At 39.3% G+C, this 23,657-nt stretch overlaps 1 protein-coding gene across 3 annotated transcripts in view; it reads right to left on the reverse strand.

Annotated features, from left to right (window-relative positions):
* Positions 1-23,657, reverse strand: part of LRRC3B (leucine rich repeat containing 3B) — a 43,190-nt gene that overhangs the window by 12,576 nt on the left and 6,957 nt on the right. Inside the window, exon 1 of one of the 3 annotated variants that reach the window (XM_065751740.1) lies at positions 19,689-19,704. The exons of the other annotated variants lie outside the window; for them this stretch is intronic. The gene's annotated coding sequence lies outside the window, so the exon portion shown is untranslated. Of the gene's footprint in view, positions 1-19,688; positions 19,705-23,657 lie in introns of those variants that run through there. 3 annotated transcript variants of the gene reach the window in all.

The following is a 23,657-nucleotide window of genomic DNA, read 5'->3' on the forward strand; positions in this document are numbered from 1 at the left end:
GAAAAAAGAAAAGAAAGGAAGAGATGGAAGAATGCACTGAAGTTGCTTATTTTCTGAGAGGAGAGTTCTTTATTAGCATTTACTAGAGCACAACAGGAAGAGAGTCAAGCTCAGTTCAATAAAACTCCCATTTTAAAGACAAGAATATATCAGCTTTCTGTGCGTCTCCACAGAGTTTAGACAGCCAAGTTGACTTTGGCGAAGCTAGCTGATACAAAAAGCAAGGGTTGTGAAGAAAAAAATCTTGATTAGCCGGGCTGTGATCCAATAAGCAAGACACTAGGGGCTGCAAGTTCACAGGTGAAGAAACTCAGGTAGAAATAATTTATAATAAATTAAGCTGGATTGTGATAATGAAATCTGAAGACGTGCAGGGCACAATTTATTTTACTAAGGCTTTTTAAAAAGTGAGAACCAAGCAGAGGCAACGGTAGGGCAAATTTAACTCTAGTTACACTTGGTATTGGCACTGAGATAAACTTAACTTGACATATTTATAGTAAAAAAAAGAATTCAAGAATTGTGTGTTTAAAAAAAAAAAAAGCCATGGGGCCATGCCACCTTGCTCTCCAGCAAGGCAGCTCAAGCTTGAAGCCACACCACAACACAAACAAGGAAGAACTACCTCAGCACAGGCACTGGATATCAACATCTACACTGCCAAGCCCTTCCCCACCGGCACAGACCAAGGACGGAGGAGCCTGAGTAAGAGCATCAGTCCACTCACAGTTCACCAGAAAGAACTGGTCATGGAGTGGCTTGGTGCCTCATCCCTGAGGGCTTTGTGTGGTTCCCCAGCAGGTGATAGCTGGTGGCAGCCTGGGCTTGGCTCTGGGTGGGAAGGGCTGCAGTGTCATTATGTCCTCGACTGTACCTCCTGCCACCTACCTGCCTCTCTCCCTCCTCACGCTGTGGGAAATGGCAGGAGAGGAGAGAAAAGCACAAGCTACTTTATAATGGACTAATGCAGCAGTTTCCAGGAGGGAGAAAGAGAGAGTAATGAAAAAGCGTTAATATTAAAGTAATAAAGCTTATGGCCATTTTTCAGCCTGAAATGTGTAACACCATAAAACAATGCTTAAAGGCACTCACTTCTGTTCCAAACCACCTGCATGGTAAGGCACCCTGCTACTAGCACAGAAGTTGTTTATTACCATTCTCATTTCAGTCTGATTCCAGGAGAGTCATAAAACTGCATTTTTTCACTCACTACAAGAATCCAGGTGGCCCCGGGTTTTCTTTGCTATGCCAAGTCTTGCCGTGTCACCTGTGATCCCTGCCCAGTTGCTAATCCATTCATTTCTAACAAGACGTATAAAAATCACATTGGATAAAATGAATCTGTCTCCAGTGCTTGGCACATGTATTCCATTCTTCTCTTGTTCCTGAAACAGCAGCAACTCTTGGTGAGGTGTGTTTAGCATAATTACAAGAGCGGCTTTGTCTGCCAGTACACGTTCCATGCATCCACACACTCCCTCAAAACATTCTGGCTGGTGATAAGTAAAACAAGATCACTGGTTCCTCTCCCAAAACAACTTCTTTAAAAAAAAATGAAAAAAATAAAAAGGAGAAACAATGAAATGCAATGGCAGAACAGATTAAAAAGGGTATTTTTTGAAATTCAGAATTATTTTTACCTTTTTTTTTCCCCGCATGAAATAATACAAATTCTGAGCCACTCACCAGCTTTTCTGCCAGAAACACGTATCAGGACTTAGGACTTCTTTATAGAAATGACTAAGCAACAAAGAAAGACTTTGTCTTGCTGACAGGACTATAAGGACAAAAAGATTGTGGGGGACAAGAGCAGTGATATGCAGAGGAGTGTTCATGGCTCACAGAAACACTTGTGCTACTGCAGGAATAGTAAAAAGGGAAGAAACTGCCATCATACTTGTGCTCACACTGTGGAGTGAGGAAGTCCCACACTTCCATTGTTCCACACTGTCCTACTTGGACAATGCCAACATAAAGCAATTTCACAATGCAGTGGTGCCACACATGCTTCCAGTGCTAGTCAGGATGTGGTTCAGGAAGTTTGTCTGCATGCCACAAAAATACTTAACAGAAAATATTAGATTTTATATCTCTTGCAACTGCACAAAGAAGCCTGTTCTTGCAAACCTTAATTTCAAACCTTGCAACCTTTGCTTGCCCGAGGAACAGTCCACTATTAAGCTTCAGCTAACACAGCATTGACAACCAATTTTCAAGCTGATTCATGATAGATGAGCTGAATTTGAAGGCAGCCAGTGTCTGGCAGACAACAGCTATGTCACAGCACCCCTGGGGCACTCATGGTGCTCTGCACTCTAAAGTACCTCCCTGGAGCACAGGGGGAAGCCACTTGTAGCCACAGTACAGATAGTCACTGCATATTGTCACTATTTGGATGCACATCCTCATTAACAAATCTCCTGCAGACCTTAGCCCCGTTCCTGTGCTGAGCTCTTCAGTCTTTGGCTTCTTGCAACCAGCTGCCCTGCCACCTCAGAACAAACATTCTTTCCCAAATGTGTTGTCTCTAGATAAAGGAAAAATAAACTACCTTTGCAAAAAATGAAACAGTAGTTGTTATTCTTGAAAGGAACACGCACTAGGATATGTCTCTCCAGCATGACAGCTGCACAGATCCAGCTCTAGTGGGAATATTTCTCTGTAAAGAAATCTCCGAACAACTCACTCCCATGATCATCACAAAGGGCACTTGAAAAAAGAAAGCTAGAAAGCTAGGGTGTGTAAGACACACTATATTGAATAGGAAGAAACAAATCAAAGGTGGTTTCTTGATGTTCACAGCCATCAGGGGGTGGAGGATGAGGAGGCCTTGCTAGCTGCCATGTGTGCTAGAGCAAGTCAGGAAATTGCACACTGACAAGCAAGTGGCTCCTTAGTGTATGAGCCTTGACAAGTCCTACAAGCAATTATGTTGGCTTCATCTGCTTCCCTTCTCACTGAAATACACAAATTCCCCCTCCAACAAAAAATGGCCTCATGAAAACAACCCTTCAAAAATTCTTCAGAGTTGCAACACTGAAATGGTCTTTTGCAGACATAAACACCTCACATAAAACTGGGAAAAGTAGGCAAGTCAACAGTCAGCCCCAAAGGTGTTTTTCAACTTCAACTACAACATTAACCCACAAGATCATTACTTCATACTACTGAGTTACTGTTATGGTAGCACAAACAACTTAACGGGTGATTAGTTCTCCACCAATTATTTTAACAGCTGCCTTAACAGCACAATCATTTATTTATACATAAAAAAGAAATTCTAGCCTTCTCTTAGAACCAACTTAGTAGTAAGGTTTGAGAAAAAATCTTCTTTTTAAAACCTGCTGGTAATTATTTTATTTAAGGTTAGTAAAATACTCCCCAGGCAAAATTATACATTTCACGTTGACTCATGAACATGTGCAGCTGGCTCAAAATTTGAGCTGGATGAAGAGAAAAAAGAATTTCACAGCCTTCCCTTTACAGTGACACATTTTCATTTAAGTCATTTCTTAGTTCTGCTGCATTTTTCATGTTTGCAACTGGTGTTACATGTGTTACTGACAGGTAACAGGTATTACTGACATCACAATGGATTTTTCAGTGCTATTGGAATACGCATTTTCTCATAAAATTGAATTACATGAAAAACCATATTCTTATTGATACAACCTTAAAAAAAAACTTTAAAAAAGTTTAGAACCTCTGAGAGATAAATCAATTTGTCTAAAACATCATAAAAAATGCAAAATTTCAACCAAAACAACAACAACAACAAATTCAATCTCATGCATATTTTTCTCTCTTACTGAAGTATTACTACTTTTTCAGAAGTCCTTCCATCTGTAGCTTTCAGTCAGGCTTCTTCAAGACAAAAGGAAATTACTTGTTCAGTGCACTGGAGGTCATAACTCCTCACGTAGGCTGGGAACAAAGGGGCCCTGTTGACTGCTGCTTGCCTGGACTTGGGCTTAGGATCTTAGTAGTAATGGGAAACTGAATCTTGGATGGTTGTGGTGAGGAGGGGATAGGATTTATCTGTAAGATGAAATGCTCAATGCAGGTTACATTGTGAACATCCTACCATGAAACACACACACTCCAACTCTGACTCTACAAGTCACATTAACAACAAAAGATATGATAAGGTAAGTAAATGAACTCCTCTGCATAACACAGCCAGCAGAAAGCAGCCCAGAAGATAGCACAGCTTCTCTTGGGTCTGATTACCACACCACCCTCTAGTTCTGAGGCAGAGCCATAGATCCCACTCAGAGCCATCCCTCTGCATGCAGGAAGAGTAGTAGGTAGGCCATGCCAGGCTGAGTTTTCATTGTTGTTCAACCCTCTGAGAGCTGCTGGCTTTTTAAGGAACCCTGAGAAACTGAAGGGATTTAAAATGTTATTATTAATCTAAAGTTGATGGTAGCATTCTGGAAAAGTAGATGAAATTTGCCAAAGATGGGCAGCCCCTCAGTTGTGACTTCAACCGGTGGGGATGTTCAGTACCTCCTGGAGGACAGGGCTGACTAACCTATGCTTCCCACTGACAACACACACTCAGCAGGTGAGGGATGATCTGTGCCATACGCCTCCATAAGTGGCAGGATTGCCAAGTTGCTGCTGGGCCTGGAGCTAGTCAGAAGTGGGGAGCCCAAAATCTGCATCTGTACCCTACAAGGCAACAGCCCCAGGTCCTGCTGAGCTGGAAACAGCATCTTCACTTTTTTCTTCTTCTTCTTTTTTTTTTTTTCCTGCTTGATAGAGAAGTATATGTAGATTGGGACTCTTGTAGCCGTGCTAGTTTAAATAACCCTGCTCGGGTACAGATGACAGCTCTTGACTGCAACAGGAACATGACTACAGACTAATCCACCTCGCTGTTCTGACACATTGAAACTAGAAATGAAATCCCTGTGCTGCCTGTACTTACTCTGTAACACGCCCTTGTGCAGCCTAGCCAACACAGCCAGGACAAGCACAGGAGAAAGGAGTACATACAAAAAATTCATGCAAAGGCATATATGCTTTAGGTTTGTACGTATTCCAATATTTGTACTGCAAATCTATTTAGTATACACATTCTGCAAAGAACTGGTTTGCATTTAAAGCATGTTAAATGTAGCTCTGATAGCCAGAAGGATGGACTACTACCAGAAAATAAGGCAGTGAATTGAACACAATTTGCAAAGGCTGCAGTCAGCAGCACAAGGTCTGGCTGGAAGCCAACCATAAGTGGAATACCCCAGGGGTCAGTAGTAGGCATCATTTAATGTTTTGGGGAATGACCTAGACAATGGGACAGAGTTCTCTGTAGGTTTGCTGGTGATACAGAACTGGAAGAAGCAGTTGATAGACCAGGTGGATGTGCTACTGTTAAAAGGGAACAGGCACAAAATGAAATAACGGGGAATACTACCTGAATATAAGAAAATAATCTTTTTTTTCTGTTTGTTTGTTTGTTACTGTGAATGATTAAACTTGGAACAGGTTTTACAGAGATTCTATATCGAATCTCCATCTCTGGACTTATTCAAAACCCTGCCTGTCCTGAGCAACCTGCAGCAGATCCTTCTTTGAGGAGGTAGGCTAAACAGAGCAATATCCAGAGGTGCCTTGCAATCTGAGACACACTATGACTATTTTCCCTCACTTCTGTAAGAATGAAAATCTGAAAGCAATGTGGCTTAACACAGAGATAATTCTAGGTTATGCAGCACAGCATTTAAATACCAATGAAATGTTTTTATTTCCTGTTTATGTCATACATAGTTGTACAGTCTGTGTTGTCTTTACAGAAGAGATGCACTTCACAGGGTGCCTTCGCTTGAAACAGGGAATTAATTATAAGTGCATGCCCCAAAAGCAGAAATTGGATGTATATGTTTTATATTACTTAGCTGGGTTTACAAAACATCTAACCATTGAGCACAGTTTTCACTGTGACTTCTAAAAAAAGTGAAAAAGACTTGAGTAAAAAAGACCAATTAAAAATGTTCTGTTTTTAAAATGTTAATTGTAAGGCACATGGTGGAAAACATTAATTAAAACTGTTCTAGTTTCCACAACAGTGCTTCTTGAGAAATGGATATATTACCAAACAAATGTTGAAGGTACGGAATTATTGCTTGGTCATACTATACTGTAGAGCAAATTAGTGGTCCTCCTTTCAGCTTACATCAATATCTAAAACCTAAGGACCAAATCTGTAAATATTTATCCATTTATGTCACAAAGTCATAATCAACAAATTGAGTAAAAGTTAATGAACTGACAATATGGTAATAGCCCCTCATAAGCGAGCACACACACACACACAAAAAAAAACTGATTTGGAAATTCTTGAAATGAGATTTTAGAAATGACAACAAGTCACACATGGCCAAACTTCTGGTAAACAAATTCTTAAGAATCTAATGAGCCAATTAACCGACTTCCATGCATTAAAAACAATAATTTGTATACCTACTTTCATAAAATCTGTTTGAAGAATATTGCCAAAGGAAGGGAAAGAGAATGAGAAAGAAAGGAGAGAAAGAAGAGAGAAGAAAAGAAAGGAAAGACAGAGAGAGAGAGAACTGGCAACAGAATGACACTTAAACTGACCAGAAGAAAGATTTTAATTCCATTTTCTGCACCCACATTACAGAAAAAAATCCTATCCAGTTTAATTAATCATTATTAGTTTTTAAAAGTCAGCCAAATGGATTGTAACAGGAAATACATTTTTCCATCCTTCATTTATAATCCTGTCCTGGAAAATTTAAGGGCAATTTGCCCTTCTACAGAAATAGATGCAGTATGTGTCAAGGGAAAAGAAGAACTCCACAGGAACAAGCTAGTGAGGTTTTCCCTGAAGTCTCCTGGTGGGTTTTGTAGCCTTAAAAGGAAAAAAAAAAAAAAAGGCTTTTTATCCTACTGGTCTCCAGCTTGCCAATCTGAGAATCACTGGTTCTGACTTGATACCTTGTGACTGTGTTCACTGATGGACCCCCTTAGGTTTTCTCTTGCTATCTTCCAGTGAACCCAATATAATTGATCTCATCTCCCTGTATCTGTTAAAATTTCTTCCAGGACATTTTCTTAAACTAGCAATCCCAGTGGTTCCCAGAACACCAGACTCAGAAGGTGTTCAGGTGCTCCAAGCCACTGGAGAAGAGTTATTACCTCCACTCTTCTGTTATTACCTCCACTAATTCTGTAGGCCCAGATGATCTGCAGTTAAGGAGTGCTGCTGCTAACCAAACCAGGGAGAGACTCATGCACAGAGATAACCTCTGCATGAAGACAAAAGAGCTACATGATGGTCTCATGTAGTTAATGCCTTGAAAGAAAAAAAAAAAGCATCATCTCAATTTTCAAGTTTGCATTAACAAAAATATGTTTAAAATTAACCAAAGACTGACAGCAGAGAAATTCCTTATAAATACTTTAAACAATTTTGGTATACATTCCAAGGCAACAGGTTTAATTTCTACTTTCGGTGGATCCTGAGTAGGAGTTCCCTTAGGCACAAAGCCTAAAAAAGGCATCTTTGTCCACAGTCATAACTTCAGAATGCTAGCAACCACTGCCGGCTGCTGTTCACAGTGGGAAAGGGGTGATGGTAAGGAAGCAATTAAATACACAATTCCAGTCAATCATCATGCGGCAAGATGAGGCTGCCCCTTACCTATCACATGGTGGTTTGAAAAGAGTTCAACAGAGTTGATGCAGATTGGTACAAGAGCACGAGTGAGTTTTTATTTCTGTTTTATTTGAGAGAGCTCTTTCTAATCATAAGGCTAGAAAAGTGGTTATTTGTAAATTTTCCCCTAGGGCTTAATATTTTTTTCTTAATACTTTGTTCACTCTTCTCCACAAAAATGTTCATTCTCTTCTGTTTAGTCTCATTTCTTTGACCAACTGGATTAAGCCCACTTGAAAGCCTATTTCCTACATAAATGTTCTATTTTTCTGTATGCTATTCTGTTACTCTATTTATTTCACTTTATAGTATCTTCATTTCATTTGCTAAATGAAAAAAAATTGCACATGGAAAAAATAATGCAGAAAATAACCCCGGAGGAAACATTTCTAGAAAGGTACAAAAATAGAGGGAACGTATGTATTTATGTAAAGGAAAAAATACAATTTATGTATCTATGAGAAAGAACAAATAATGAGTTGCTCTGATCTTTTAATTTAATTTCATCTGAAATGATTTCTTCAAGCACTCTTCTTTAATTCTTAGGTCAGTTCATAAGAAATTCAGATAACTCCTAAAAACACTACTTAATATAGCATATTCATGCATGACTACAAAAAGCAAGCAAGATTCAATACTGTGGTACAGAGAGAAAATGAAGTGTAAAAATATTTTCCCTTACAACATCAAACAGGTCACTTTCATTTAAGTAAATATTTTGCTGTCTTCAAAGAAGTGCAATTCACGCTTTTTCAAAGACATGCTTTAGGTGTTGCTTGCAAGCTATCCTGTTTTTTTTTTCTTTTCTTTTCTATCTTTGTAAAAAATGACACAAAAAGTTTGTGTTCACAGAACACTACCAGTGAAATGTCATTTACTTTTAATGGGTTGTTCGTAAGTGACATTTTCTCTCTCTCAAAAAGGTGAAAAAATAATATCAGCCAACATTTTTGTCCATCCTCTTGTTCTTGGTAGAAACAAATTTCACTAACTGTAGTAAGCAAACTGTGATGCCATGTGGTAAAGCCATGATACACACCAAAACCTTACAAATTTCTAGTGACCTTACCGTCACTAGTAAGATACTCTGAAAAGTACCAGTTTCCCAAGAGGCATGTGTACCAGTTTCCCAAGAGGCATGTGGATGGCTTCTCTTTCACATTCAATCCATGCACACCATTTTCACAGAATCACAGAATTGTACACAGAATTTTCCTCATTCTTCCTAAATTTTAAACATTTTCCCTACAGTTACTTCTTCTGCAGTTCAGTAGTGACAGTTTCTTCCTTATACTCCTACATATATTTTTCACAAGCTGTTAAACAGAATTAGTCCATGTTCCTCTTTCACACTGGTCTGCATTGGCCAAAAATTTCTCAGCAGAGTATCATCCAACTGACTTCACTGTTGGAAAAACTCAATGTCAGGCTGACTATTAAATACAACGGAGAAGGAAAGTGATTTTAAATGATGCTCCAGCAGACAGTTGGAGAGAAGGCTGTCTTTCCCCTGCCCTGAAGGAAACTAGTAACTATACTTAGAGAAACTCCAGTTCTGAATCTTGTCACTCAAATGCTAAGTGCTGCAAATACAGCTCAGCAGCCAGGATAAAGATTTTGCAAACTGTGGTGATGCACGCTCTCCAAATGGCCACAAGAAGTGTTTATGAGATGAAGACTGATTGCATGTGGTTATCAGAGAAGTAGTATGAATGCACCATTTGGAAAACAGGTTGAGAGCCCTCAGTGTTAAATCTATGTTATTTTTAAAGGCACTATAAAGGCACCACTTAGAAGCATATAACAACAAACCTATTGCTTTGTGTCACTTGCTTGTTGCACTCTGCACAATATAACTATCCAGGTCAGCTCAAAATGACCCTGTCAACAAGGTCACTTGCTGAGACCTTAACCTAAACACAAAAAGAAGATTCCTTATTTACCCTGAGCATAAAGGCATCCTTCAAATTCACTGATAACTCCTCCTGCAAATTCCTCCTTACCATTCAAAGCTAGTAGATAAATATCTGAAAAATGAACAAGCAAGGATTGCCTAGATAAATTAAAGCTTGTTGTCTACAAAGGCCTAGCAAAGTAAAAACATTAATATAGGCAAATAATCCCCTCAAAAAAATTACAAAATAGTAAAGTTATATCCTAATAATTATTCCAGATGTATTCCACAATGATATTTTAATAACAGTCAGTTTTAAGTCAACAATCTGGACCCTAAGTGCTCTTTTTAAAAATTAAATAAAAATACTAGAAGCAATACCAAGAAGAAAAAAGTGACATTAGAAAACTGACAAATTCTGAGAGATAAAATAATTCAGGTTTGAATGTCCTTCCTCCACCATTTGCTAGGACCACATGGCAAGTGAAGAAAATCAAAGGCATGTGCAGTCTCTGAAAACCAAATCAAAGAACAGAAAAATCTGCTGAATAATAAAGAAATACTCTATCACACGAGTGATATTTAGTTCTAATTCTGGGCCACAATATTCTGTGTAGAGTTCTTTCTTACAGGATTCATGGGGAAAATGTCTGAATTTACAATAAAGATAAGAGTGAAAGGAGCCTATCTGGGACATAGTTAATGTTCATACTGAGGGTACAATTTCAGGAACAAGGAGTTGGTCACCATGTCTCTCTCCACAGCCTATTTATTCATCTCTTTTCTTCATCCTACTCCTTGGAGACGTGTTCACACCAATGTGATTCTGCTAAGTCAGCTGGGGACATTCCATGCATTTACTTGCTCTTATAGAAGAAACTCTGCAAATACATTGGACCTTCCTCTAGGATTACTTTCTTGATATGGATTTTCATAGACTATGAGATGGACTCCTCCTGTGGTTTCACCACATCCTGCTCTTGAATATAACCACTTTGTTTCTGCACAAGCTGACTTTTGTCATGCATACTAGAAATGAACAGAGAACATCTTCTTACCTACACTGTACCCACTATGAAGCCCAAAAGAGTCAAAATTAAATAATTCATAAACAACTTCTTAGTCACAACCACATTTTTTGTCTTCTTGGTTAAAAAACACAAAAAAAATTACCAGTGGAATTACAATCCACCCCAAAGGCTGCAAACATTTATTGCTAGCTTTCCACAAAAACTAATCTAAGAATGGGATAAGATCAAGTGCAACCACACAGTGAAAGAAGGGAATGAGTCATCATTCTGCAACCTGAACAACAGACCAAATTGTAGATTCAGACCAAGGCAAGCATAATAATGAATGAAGCACCAGCTTCTAAATTACACCTCTGGAGAAAGCAGTCTAGGACAGCAACTCACAAACACACCTACCTAGCCTCACATTAAAAAACATAGAGGGAAACCAGTGGACCACTGAGAGCAAAGCTCCAAGGCATTCAAAGGTAAAAACATCTCCCTGAAAAGCATTGAAATCAGCTGAAGAAATCCAATTACATGAATATAAACCTCTGTAACTAACTTGGTCAAGTATTGCGCCTTATGTTCTTACAGATGTCATAAATATTAAAGATTAAGAAAATGACATTCTTTAATAAACTAAATACTTTTAATTAATGTATAGAGAACTCTATTAGTTTTGCTTCTACTAAAATTAGTGCATAAGTTCTTTCCCTATTGAAGAAAAACAGACAACAGCACAAATTGTCTCATTTTATATTCAAGTAGTATCTTCTTTGATTAAACAAAGACAGCAGGCTCTCACAAAATGAGAGTACTTCCCACCACGCAGATAAAATGGTTCAGATTCTCTTTGCAGTATTGCTGGTCTATATGCAAATAATCTATTTAATAAGTGTAGATTTCCACCAAAACAACTAAAAGCAAAACACATCCCAAGAGATCTACACTCTGATTACTGATGATAAGCTGAGATAGCATGGCCCCAGCTACTCAATATTACACACACAAAAAAAAGGTGGGTAGGTTCACAGAAGGCTGCACTTGTTGGTTTCTCTTCTATTCTCAATTTACCCTTGCTATTTCATTCACTAACTCTCTTTTCACCAAAGTATGAAATGCTAGTTGTTTAGATTTAAGCCGTTCAACATTCAGGTAACAGCATCACAAATTACTAAGTAAACTAACAAAATGCCACCATTTCACATAGTAACTTTGATCATCATGTTAGCCAAATATACATTCATATACTCTGCTGTTCCCTCCAACTCCTCTGCCCTGCTGCCACTGAACCAGCCGCAGCACCTGCACCAAGCTGCAACCACAGCTCTTGCTCCTTCCCAAGGCAGCATGCTCCTCCTGAAGATCCTGTGGGCGCAGTACACATCAAGATACCTTTCCCCCAAGCTCCTACCTGTAACCTGTACTCCTATGAATATTGCATCATCCCATAAATTACCCCTTTAGTTACTGCATCTACACAGGCCACGCTTGCTACTCTCTTCTGAACCCTCTTTGTAGCCAGCAGAAGGCTGCGTGATTAGCTTAGTCCTCCGTGGCAGACGTAAAGAGAATGGGAAGAAGGAAGACATGTGAATAGGGTCCTCAGCTCTGTTTTTTGGGGAAACTTCTCCATCCAATGACTGCTGGCCTAGATAAAAGATTTTTAAGTTTAATTTTGGTATCTCTCTCCCTACTAACACTATTTGACCCCAAACATACACAAGCCTGAGTAGGGTGAGTAAGCTCAAAGCACACAGCTGGGAAAAGTGAGGACCTCACTAAGTAAAAAATGTATAGACAGTGATCAAAATGGAGAAGTAGAGGACAGTACATCATCTAGGGACTGCCAACATACACCAGCAGGTCTCAAAAAGGATATAGTACTACACTGAACTGTTGACCTTTAAAAGCCTCTTCAATTCAAATGATTCCACCATTTCTGTATTGATTCCCCTAAACCTATGCTTCAGTAACTTAATATGAAGATAATTCTGAAGGACATAAAGACTATTTCTCTCCAGTGTGAACCTGCTTCTTCACCTGCTGTTTTTTAAGGTAGCTCAGCTTCCACCCGTTTCATGGCTTCTAATTATCTTATTCCTCATTCTCATCAGCTTATTCTCATTCATATTTGCAGCCCAGAAGTAGGAAAAAAACAACCCAGAGAAGGTGATGAACTGAAGGAACAAAAAATGGCTGTGCAGAAAGGCCCACACCAAGATCACCTCACCAGAGGGCAGGATGGAAAGCAGCCGGGTAATGTCTCCCTACTGCTCACAAAAAGAAAAGGGGCTGTGAAAGGTTGTTTTCCCACCAGATTGTGGCTGCATTACACCTACATGCAGTGAGCCAGAGCACCCCACCACACACACAATTAAATTCTGTCAAGCCACTACTGACCACCCCTCGAGCACAGCACATGGCACGCTTTAATTTAGCATTTGCAAAATACCAATGGCCCCTGGAGAAACTTGGATTTAATTCCACTCCAAAAAATATGTTCACTACACTAGAAACAAAGCAGCAGCAGTGAATGATAATTCTTAATTGTCAACTACTTGAACATTCTCATAACTATACTAACTGCCTTGGAACAGATAGCTCCTCCTCCCCAGTAGGATTGCAGAAACCATGTTCTTCTGAAAAGCAAGGCCATTTCAGAGTGCCAATGTTAGCTCTACTTTTCTTTTCTAAACTATTCAGATTCTGGAAGCAGAAGAAATAAAATTTTGGTATGTAAAAACGCATCTCAAATATTTTCCACAGCACAGCAAAATCCTCTTGCACACATTCCTGTGAGTTAAAAAAACAGATCTGCTATGAGGCACAGCATGTACCTCATGGCAACAGAGCAGATTTATGCTTATGTTCTCTGGGAAGTCACTGCTATGTAAAAGGATATGACTGTCTGCACAGGTCAAGGTAAAATCTATTGCTGAAAATGGAAAACAGATCTAGCAGTCTGAACACACAGAGATACCAGAAGGGTCTGAAAGATAGGGCACATCACTGTTGATTTATACAGTTTAAATGGCACAGTCAATTCCTTTCTCCGCATGCACCTCCATTTGACAACTTCTCTTTTAGCTTTACATTTTCCTTGCTTTTCATCCTTCTGGAAACTCACACACAATGGGAAAAGATGTCACATTTCCCCTGGAACAAAATTGGCTTATGACATGCTGTATAATTCTAAAAATACATAATTTATTAATTTGACACACTGCTGTCATCAAGAATAATTTGTAATATAGTCTTTTCCAAATACAATTAATATAATTCTCTACCTTAGCCATCTAATTTGTATCGCTTGCAGAAGGAGAATTTCTCTTGGCCCAAGATTTTTCTCTTGTGATGTCCTCCATCCAAAGGGAAAGGGTCCGAGTCTCTTGTTGAAGGCAGTATGTTCTCAGCTGAACAAGTCACTATAAGCAAGCTGCTTTTTGAGCCAACGCTTCATATTCTAATTTTGCATTTTAACCTCTTTTTCTGTACACTGATGTTTCTCCTACAGTTGTGTTTCAGCTTCTCTTACCACGGTTTTGCTTTCTGGATCTGTGTCTCTCCTCATCTTAACCACCAGACTACCACACAAGTTACCTAAAATTTTACAAAGTATGAAAGTACTGATTCTGCTATATGTCCTCCAATTCCAGGAGTCCTGTCTGGCAACAGCTCAGGTAGGTGCTTAAAACCTAATCGGTAATTTCTGTAAAACAGATGCTCTTCAGCTACATAAACTTTATGCCCTCATACCTTCTCTAGATTTACAGCAGTTACTCTTTTGATGTAAAAGGCAAGAAAAGAGGAAGATGGGATATCTATATATACTGAAGTGCTGTATAAAGTCTTCTGTGGGAAAATGAACTATAGCCTGTGAGCCAGTGAGCTGTAAGAGATCCACCTGCTAATAGGTTTGTGAGTTATACACCATTCCAGACAAGCTGCCACTTCATCCTCACAAACAGACCTCACTTGGTTAAGTATTACATGTATATAGCTGAAAGCAGAATTACTGCCAGAAGCACCATTAAAATGCAACAGACTTTCCTCTTTTTTTTTTTTTTTTTTTTGCTTCCCATGACACTGAGCTACCCCTGCAGTGACCTAAGATGAGGTGACAGATGAGTAGGAGGGGACAGACTCTGCACTCTCAACGGCACTACAGGCAGCACTGTCACTATGTGACAGAACAGCCCTGTCTTTGCCTTATCTCCCTCATCACACATCTTTTGCTTGCTCTGCATGCCCTAATTATATGTATACACACAAATAAAATAACCTGTTGTTTTTTATTTTTTCTTCATTGGGACATCCAAAAGTCAATTTCCCCAGTTTCAGAGCGTGATGATGCAGAGAATAATACGAGATCCCTAAAAAACAGAAACCCACCCCAAAATATTCCCTGATGTTGGCATCAGTCTTACTTCTCTAAATCAGCTCTAAATTAAAATATCAAAAGGGCAGGATGCTTCCCAGAGATATAAATACCAGTCATTGTTCTTCATAGCCTTCTATGCAGCCATTTGCACTTGTGAAAGGTGATTACAAAACATTATTCTGTCTCTATGCATCATCAAATCAAAATAGTGAGTATAATGTCCAAGCCTACTGCCTTTGCACTGCTTCCCGTAACTATTTGGAGATACTGGGAAAAAAAAACAAAAAATCAATATTCATAATTTAAAGAATTCTCTTTCCATGTCCTCTTGCATTGTTTTTTGTTCAATCCCATCATGACCTGAAAATCAAAGCATCATTCACTGTCACGAAGCTGCATACTGTGCATAGAAAGGAAAAACTTTTGGGATCAAATCCTTCCGATGGAGAACATCCCCTCGGTGAAAGTGACATGGTTGTGCCACATAAGAAAATCATAGGATCATAGAACAGCTTGAGCTGGAAGGATCTTAAAGACCAGTGAGCTCCAGCCCTCCCTGCTGTGAGAAAGGCTGCCACTCATTAGATCAGGCTGCCCAGGAAGCCCAGGCCATCCAATCTGGCCCTGAACTCTGATCTGGGCCTGAATCTCCAGGGATGAGGCATCTACAAGTTCTCTGGGCAGTAAAGACTTCTCTGAGTAAAGACTTTTTTCCTAACAACTAGCCTAAATTTTTCCTCTTAATTCTGCCCAGTGCTGAAAGAATACATGGAGCTGAAGGACAGCTGCTTGGGCAAGCGGGTCTGAAAGGAACAGGAAAGGCTGAAAGATGTGTCTTCATAGGGTCAAACAGACTCCTGGTTGTGTCTTTGCTAACATTTTTCTTCTGACTACATAATACATTGAACAGCAAATTATGTTTGACACACAATTTTTTTTCCAAAAAGATTAAAAACAAAACAAAACAAAACAAAAAAACAATGTAAGAGACTAATATTTTATATCATAATGGCGTAGTTGGCAGGATAACCTCCATGACTCGTCTCCCTCCTTCATATTGGAGCGTGACAACATTTAGTGGCTTAGACTAGTAAAGCTGTAAAGGCTAAAAGCTTCAGATTATAGATTATATATTGGTCTACTTTATTTTTCATTACACACCTCATGTGGAAATTCATTATGGTAAAATGTATCCTAATTTAATTTATTACACTTTGATCTCTTTTTTTAACTTAGTTAATCAAAAACTTCCCAAATTATGTAATTTATTATGGCATGACCATTGTAAATGAAGCTTGCAAAAGGTTCTGTTGGATAAATTCATGCAATGGAGATGAAGCAGAGCAGAATGAGGGATTATGTTTTCAGAATTCTGAGGCAAAAAAGACTGAAATAAATGCAAGTTGTGAGTGTTGGGAGCAGAGGGTGTTTTCATTGTAATTATTTCAGACTGCACGCTGATTGCAAAAGATTAACATAAATAGGACTTTTAATTGCAGAGGTTTCTATCTTGCTAGGAAATCCCTTGAACACAGGAAACAGAACTAAAGCCATGATGACACTGTACCACACCATCACAAATTTGTGTACCCTTATTTTTTCTGTTGTAGATATACTGAAAGAAAGCATAAATAAAACATCTTTAGGCCTTGAAGGAAAAACAACACTGTTCTCCAGTAACACAACAAAACAAAGATGTAACCTCACTGCTCAAGAGCGAGTGTTCTGGCAGATACTTGCTCCTTCCTCCCAAAAGCGCACTTGTACTACGTGACATAAGGTTATCCTCCAGAGCCTATGGTTCTAGCCACAGACCATGTAGTCACTGCAATAAAAATCATTACAGCTAACAACTTTTAACACCCTTTCCCCTCCATTCACAACAGCTAATTGGACACATAAACAATTCATATCTAATTTAAATTATTTCCTTCTCCACTTCCACGTTAAGCAATGGTGAAGATTCATGTACAATTCATTCAGTCTAAGAGAAGAAATATCTTCTTTCTGAAAAATTTCCAAAAAATATAAGTAGATAAAAACATCTGATGATGGTCCCGGAGGTGTGCATAATACATTTACATGTACATAATACATCTCATTGTATCTTCCTCTTCGCTCCTTCACTTTTTATAATCTGTTTTGTTGTGTCAGTAGGATCACAACATACAAACAAGAAGAAAAGTAAATGGCTCAAGGCTGGGTTCTTTGAATGTATCTTAAACTTTATTAAGCCTATTATCGTAATACCTTCTTTTTTGTTTTGTTTGTTTTTTTCAGTTTTAATGAAAATGAAATAGCTTTTCAAGCTATTTGGTTATCTGTGCACCAGCTGTGTGAAGAATAGTATCACAGAACCACAGAATTGTAGGGGTTGGAAGGGATCTCTGGTGATAATCCAGTCCACCATCACTAAACTGGATTCCCTATGGTACGTTTCACAGGAAATCATCCAGGTAGGTCTTGAATATCTCCAGAGACTCCACACAAAAGGAGATTCATACACTCAATGAATGTAAGAGGCAAATATGCTACCTGTTCAAAGAAGCATGACTACAGTGGTCAGTACCACGTCTCTCTATAGGATGAACATTATTTCCAATTGTTCTGCATTGACCAAGATACAAAAAGGTCATATGAGCCTTTCATCTCTAGGTATGTCAGGCAGTGCAGTTACTGATAGCACAGTGGTCAGCCACACCACCACTGGCCAGACCCAAGCCCTTCACCCAGGTGCATGGAGACCAGGGGGCTGTGAGCATCTTTCTCTTACAAGGCCTGCACTTGCCTTGTACTGGATGGTGCCAGGAGCATGAGTCATAGAATTAAAGAATCATTAAGACTAGAAAGACCATTAAGTTCATTTAGTTCAACTATCAACCCATCCTCACCATGCCTACTTATCATGGCCCTCAGTGCCACGTGTACAAGTTTCTTGAACACCTCAAGTGACAATGACTTCACCACTTCCCTGAGCAGCCTGTGCCACTGCCTCACCAGGGTGAGACCTAAGCCCTGTGTTCTTGGCCTGGGGAAGACATGTGCTGCCTCAGATCTGCTATGCCACAGGGTCACCACACAGTGGAAGATGGGTTGAGGATTCTGGGCACCGCCACTGCCATCTGTAGCCAGAAGAAGGGTCTGGCCCCTTCCCAAAGGCAACAGAGGAGGGACGTAACACTGTGACCAGTAGTTTGAACATGACCAGGAGCCAGAAGCCCATGGAACATGTCCACCTCACACCACAGACGCACACTGCTGTTGTGTCTCACTAAGGCAGTTTTAGTAGCAAGATCAACTGACAGCGTAGCACACCTCATACTCCAAATTTGTCCCTCTATTTCAGTGCTGTGAAACAGTACCATTGACTGCAGTTCAGGTAAAGCTTGAAAATAAAATGTACTAGTGAAAAAACAGCAGCCCTGTCTAACATTTACAGAACGACTCTCCATGAGATTTTTTAAGTCTTTCCAAGTCAATTGTATAATGCCACAGGTTTTCACAGGCATAGCTAAGGGCAGAGTTCAGGTCCCTGTACATGCATTTCTTCTATTCACTGTCATCTGCAAGGGGTCAAATGCTGACAGCACTGAAGCAACTCTACATAAAAATGTTACAGAAAAGGGGAAGATCTGCTGAAGAGGCAGAGGGATTAACCACAACCAGGATGAAATCACTGGGGTTTCAAAAAGAGGCAATAAGCAAAAAATGAGAGTTGGTTCTTCCCCAGTTCAGAACAGAAGGGCTGCAACAGAAACTGCACCATACTTGCAGGGGGGAGGGAGAATTTATGGGCACAATTACAAATTCTGCAAATCCTTTCCAAAGGACTGTCCTTGAACGAGTGTAGCAAGATCCCAATCTCCCCAAATTAACTACATAACAGGGCTCAGCAGGAATAAAACACATTGTACAACTGTCACTTTTATCATTTTGAGCAGAATCTTGTTTTAGCAGGCTGCCAGATGACAAGGGTAGATATGAATTCAGTAGATAATACCGAAGTACCAAAAATAGTTATTTCAACTATTTTTATATTACCAATTAGGAACAATACTTCACTTTTCATTTGGACATACAGTATGTCCAAATCAGTATGAATAATACTCATTCTTAAGGTGTATTCATTATGAAAAATCAGGTAACTAATGCAAACTGAGACAGCATGCACATTTTGGACTTAAATCAGTTATGGTTTACACCCACTGTAATCAAAGCAACCTTAGTGAGCTCAGATCTATGCAGGAATACCTCAGATCTCTAAATGCAAGTGATTCTCAAGCAAGAAAAGCAGTACTGAGATTTCCAAAACAAATAGCAACTGAATCGCAAGTGAGAACACCTCTGAGCAACTCCTAGTGTTGTATTTGAACCTACAGACTTCCCCGTGGCTTCGCTCCCCATAAGAAATTTCTGAAGTGGACACCTTTAAGACATGGGAAAATACAGCTTTCAAAAAGCAGCAGCAATAAAAAGGAAAATGCGAGAGTAAGATAAAAAGAAAATAGTAAAAAGGTTATGGACTGTAAACATTCTCATTAGTATCCAAATATTTGCCAGGAAAATTACACAAAGTTTACTTTTGATCAGCCAAGTTCATTGATATGCTATAATACAACATATCTTCAGCACTGCCTGGGAAATGCAGAGGTGCTGACATGTTTAAGCTTTCTGAAGACCATCCTAAACTACCACTTGAGAATGCCTTACCTTCTTGTTTAGAATGACCATTTTTCCTTGAGAAATGGAAGACATACATCTTGAATCTCCTAAAGTAACTTGCATCTTCTGGAACTATTTTTCTTGGTTATGTCAATATCTCTAGCGGACTTTGTTCTTTAAACATAACTTAGGTTCAGAGACAAATTAGAGCAAAGATTCACAAGCTGTGACGGTGGGGGAGGGAGGGGGAGAACGAAAAAAAAAAAAAAAAAAAGGAAATAGCAGGAATGTTAGAGATTTCAGAACTACACTGCACAACAGTCACATGGGACTCCTCCGCTCCCAGAAACATTAAAAGCTCACCAACCCAACCTCCCACAGCCATGCTACTAAGGGAAAAGAACTGAGCACATCTTCTCAGTGAGGTTTTGAAGGAGCACTGAATCAGAACCTTGTGTAAACCACAGAATTTAAAATATCTTTGACTCACACTGCTGATTCTTGTTAATAACTCAAATGCAGGTATGTTAGAGTGCAGTAAGAATAGCTAAGCTTGGCACCAGCAGGTACTAAAAACTGGTCATGGTTCCTTTTACACCCAGGACTGGTAACATGTCCCGTAAATAAACTCCTTTATAGAAAAGCCCAGGCTTTATTTTAACTTGAACAGACTTTTAAGATGCCAGCTTCTCAGGGAAGCACACTGCTGTTCATGGCTCTGAGCCCTTCATGCATAGGCAGAGCTCTCAGCTGAGCAGCTACTCTTCTGTAGCAGTGTCCATGTCTCAGCCCTAACAAATACCCACATCCCATGCACACCCAAACTGCCAGTTTTTCCCTGGGCAAGGAATACACCTCCAACAAGCCCACCAAGAAAGTATCTGTAAGTTTAGCAAGGAAATACACTAGCAGGATGTTTTATCTTTCGCTTCTTGCCAAAGAATTACAAACTTAATAGAAAATGCTTTGTCACACCTTGATATTTCTGCCCTTTTCTTCAGCTAGGTCTTCTTAGAAAGGTATTTGACCTGATACATCCCTCTCAGCTCTTCATAGACAGAACTGTTACCTCATGTCACACCAAGCCTGAAAAACCCAAGACCAAACTGAAGAACAGCCCCTTCACATATAGTCATTTATAGTTGTCAGAGGCCAGTTTTTATGTTTGGTGAGCTGGGGGTTTGTTGGTGACTGTGTTGTGATTTTAATTCTGGACAGACAAAGAAATCAAGTTTCCTATTCAAATGAATCCATATTTCCTTAGAGGTCAAACACTGAATTAAAAGCAAAAGCTTTCACCAGCACGAGGAACTACAGCACAGCCTAAAGACCCAAGGTGAGCTTTCCAACATCAGCAAGAGTCCCTGAAGCAAAGAAGCAGTGCTCTGGCATATTCACAGGCACATCACCCTCATGATGATAGAGCTATTTCCCTTTGCAACACTGAAATCAAGGCTCCAGAACCACTCCTGCCACAGAGCAGCAGGTTACTTGACTTTCAGTCCCATGTTTCACTGGTTATCACAGTTGTTGAGTAGCAGTTTTCTTCTGATCACATTTGAAGAATACGGAGTTACTCTCTAATCAGAAAAAGCAAAGGCCATGACACAGGAAATAGATTTCAAAAGGCTTACACATAGGGGCTTTTTCTTCCCATTCTGGTGTGAAAATGATTAAAAGATAATATAATTAGCACATTTTCCCATTGATCTTGTTTTGGAAGTGAAGAGCACTTATTTTTAATTTATCTTCTTTTTATTGTTTGTTTGTTTGTTTTTGCAGATCCATTCTTTATTTACTAAGAACTATAAAAATCCTGTGAGAAAGTAATGTATTCAAGTCTAATAAAATGCAAGCACAAAACATTTTCAAAGGCAGTTTAGGTACAATTATTAAGTTGTCAAATAAAAGCATCTAGCCTAAGTTATATTGGAGAAGGGATAAAGTTTAGAGCCTATTCCTCAGAACGAATCAGAACTATTTCCATGAGCAAGTCTTCTATCCAAAGTGCCAGGAGGGAACTCTGTGAACAATAAGGGGTGTGGGTGACAACTCTGCAGATGACTGTTGGTAGCAAGAAGTCCTCCCTCCCCCAGTCTCTGATTTCCACTACGACAAAGCTTTCACCTCAGCAATCAGCCTACATTGATTCATACCAGCCAACCACACCACGCTCATTATCTGCAATTAAAAACAAACATGCATTTCTTTTCCTAGGCAGGAATATTGAACTGCACTTTGCTAATAGATGATCCTTACCAATTAAATCTCTACCAGATGTGGTATTCAAGTCACAGAGAAGTTTTGCTGTCAGTGTCCTCTGCCTGCAACTGAGTGCTCCAAAAAGAAGAAACAAGAGAATCAAATGTGCTCAGGCCCCATGCCTGTAGAGCTCCATTAGCTCCTGCCCACACACAACCCATCTGCATTTACAAATTTCGAATACAAAATAGGTATTATTTAATTCATCAGCATTTTTAACCACACACTTCAAATACTTTTAGAAAAAAGGTGCCACTAATACAAATATATATGAGAGGAAACAGCAGGTACACAGGAACTTGAGAAGGCCTTGGTACAGTAGACAAGTGAATGGAAGGGCAAATGATTACAGAATCAACCTCTTGTTCCCCCCTTGCTACTGTTGAACTGAGTGGCTGATGCTGAACCGAGGAAAATGAAGGAGCTGAGCAACCTGCAGCCTCCTCATTCACCTCACGGTTTTCTAATGATTTCCCAAGCTAACTCAAACAGCCATAAACTTTGTAAAGCAATTTACTTATTTACAAAGCATTGCTTGGCAAGTCATGCATGTCACAGTGAAAATACGGAGAAGAAAATGCACGGAGATGACACTGCATGGACAGAATTGCTCTACGTTCTTTGGAGAAGTACAGTGTTTAGAAGTATCTTTGTGTGCAGTGACACAGCTGTACAAAAACTCTAAATGTGAATGGTATTTTTACACAAACTCACACTGAAATTTATGCAAAAAATATCTTTGATTGTATTCAATCTGCAGTCTGATTCCATAACAAGAAAGGCATGAAGCACACCAGCTTTTTGTCTGTAAAAAAAGTAAATACATATCTGAACTGACATCAGTGGCAAAGGTGTGACAGCAAATATCCCTATTACTTACTTACGAGAAAGAACCATTCTCAGGCAGCACAGGAAGAAGGCAAGGAAGTGTTTCAGTTATTGCTGTGCAAACCAGATCAAAAGAGCAGTGTGCAGCTGATACATCCACAGCTCTTCATGCAGCATGACAATGAGAAGGGCTGAGATGATAGTAAATGAGGCAACAGCATGGATTCAGTCTTTAACAGATTCATGTAAGCATTTTTTTTTTGCTCACCACCAAGGGAAGCTGCAATGATACTGACGCTGCACAGTTGACGGTTGTTGTTCAACGTGTTAAAAAAAATAAAAAAATAACAAAAAAAACCCCAACCACACACAACTGCTATAATTAAGGGAATTGCTTGGCCTCTGTCCATTTTGTTCCACACTGCTGCTTCACACTTGTTTAAAGAACTGAGAAAATTTGTTGAGAATGTGGCAGATAGTGGGAAAAAAAAATGTCAAGCTTGACTGGTTCAAATTAGGCAGTATTTGTACAGATGGAGCACCTGCCGTGACTGGCAAGAAGAACAGTCGTTGTCGCTTTGCAAGAAAAGTTTTTGGATCGAAAGTTATTGAAATATCATTTGTATCCATCATGAATTTTTTTTCTGAGTCAAAGACTGAGGTTTCTTGCACACTTAAATCCTGTCATCTCCTACTCTAGCAAAATAAGTATTTATGCATGAGAGCTGCCAATAAACATACCATGTAATTGATGAAAATGATGAGCATAATACATATACAATGATGTCTATTGAAGGGCAAAAACTGAAAGATTCTGGAAACACAGATTGACCAATACAATCTCTTAACAGAAATCATTATTAACTCTTCGATGACAATGCTTAAAACAGGAATGGGATGAGGAATCTGGTCTGCACAGACAAAGCA

The sequence above is a fragment of the Cyrtonyx montezumae genome, unplaced genomic scaffold (assembly GCF_038088225.1).
Source record: "Cyrtonyx montezumae isolate F1298 unplaced genomic scaffold, pur_monq_1.0 scaffold_8, whole genome shotgun sequence".
Classification (NCBI taxonomy): domain Eukaryota; kingdom Metazoa; phylum Chordata; class Aves; order Galliformes; family Odontophoridae; genus Cyrtonyx; species Cyrtonyx montezumae.